Source organism: Mizuhopecten yessoensis, unplaced genomic scaffold, assembly GCF_002113885.1.
Source record: "Mizuhopecten yessoensis strain PY_sf001 unplaced genomic scaffold, ASM211388v2 scaffold3969, whole genome shotgun sequence".
Classification (NCBI taxonomy): Eukaryota; Metazoa; Mollusca; class Bivalvia; order Pectinida; family Pectinidae; genus Mizuhopecten; species Mizuhopecten yessoensis.
Genome location: NW_018405310.1, coordinates 25,206 through 26,038, shown reverse-complemented (window position 1 = coordinate 26,038; position 833 = coordinate 25,206). Strand labels below are relative to the sequence as shown.

The 833-nt window shown below is 29.3% G+C and overlaps 1 long non-coding RNA gene across 1 annotated transcript in view; it reads right to left on the bottom strand.

The window, feature by feature from the left end:
- LOC110448284 overlaps positions 1-726 on the bottom strand; it is a 1,778-nt gene extending 1,052 nt beyond the window's left edge. Inside the window, exons 1-2 of the long non-coding RNA XR_002462695.1 lie at positions 638-726; positions 89-187 (exon numbers count right to left, since the gene is read on the bottom strand). This is a non-coding gene — a long non-coding RNA (uncharacterized LOC110448284). The remainder of the gene's footprint in view (positions 1-88; positions 188-637) is intronic.
- Positions 727-833: the final 107 nt, after the last annotated feature.

The following is an 833-nucleotide window of genomic DNA, read 5'->3' as shown; positions in this document are numbered from 1 at the left end:
TTTATGACAAGAAATCAAATTAACACACAATGTAAAAAAAAAAATCATTTAAATGTTTATTTAAACTGAAATACATGAAACCATTTACCAGAACAGACACCGGATTCTACATTACATATGTTATCATAACAATTAGATGGGCAGTCTACACATGAAGATCCAGGCCTGTAATATCCAACTGCACAGTCTAAAAATAAAATGAAAAATGTACATAATGTATAAATGTATTACACGCATTGTCTACAATGATTCTAAAATTATGTGGCGATAGTTTATTAAATAAGAAGAAATGTATATTGAAGACTGCTTATCATATGTTGATTTACTTGAATAAGAAAATGTATAATGTTATAAAGAAAATGAACATGATATTATATTTTAGCATGATAAGACATATCCATATGTTATCACTGTACCAAAAGCCTATTCGACTTCAAAGCAAAGACAATACACAGTAAGTTGAATCAGGTTATGATGACGAAATACACTCTTTGATTATACTTAAAATGATTTTTATCATAACGGTTCTCATGAATAGAAAAATGAATGATAAGCGTAATTGTTTGCTCTCGTTCCACCGGCAAATGACATGTTGTACTTTTTTATAGCATTAATATTTTTAGATATATGTAATTACATGCACATCCTCCGGTCACTGGATCACAAAGGCTATTGGCACAGACTACATTACAATCTGAATCACAATTACCATCACCATATTTTCCATGCGGACAACCTGAAATACATTAGCATACGAGTTCGGACATAAGCCCATCTGTTATCATTTTAAAAAAATAAAATAAAATATATTTAACCAATTTGTATTGTTCTAG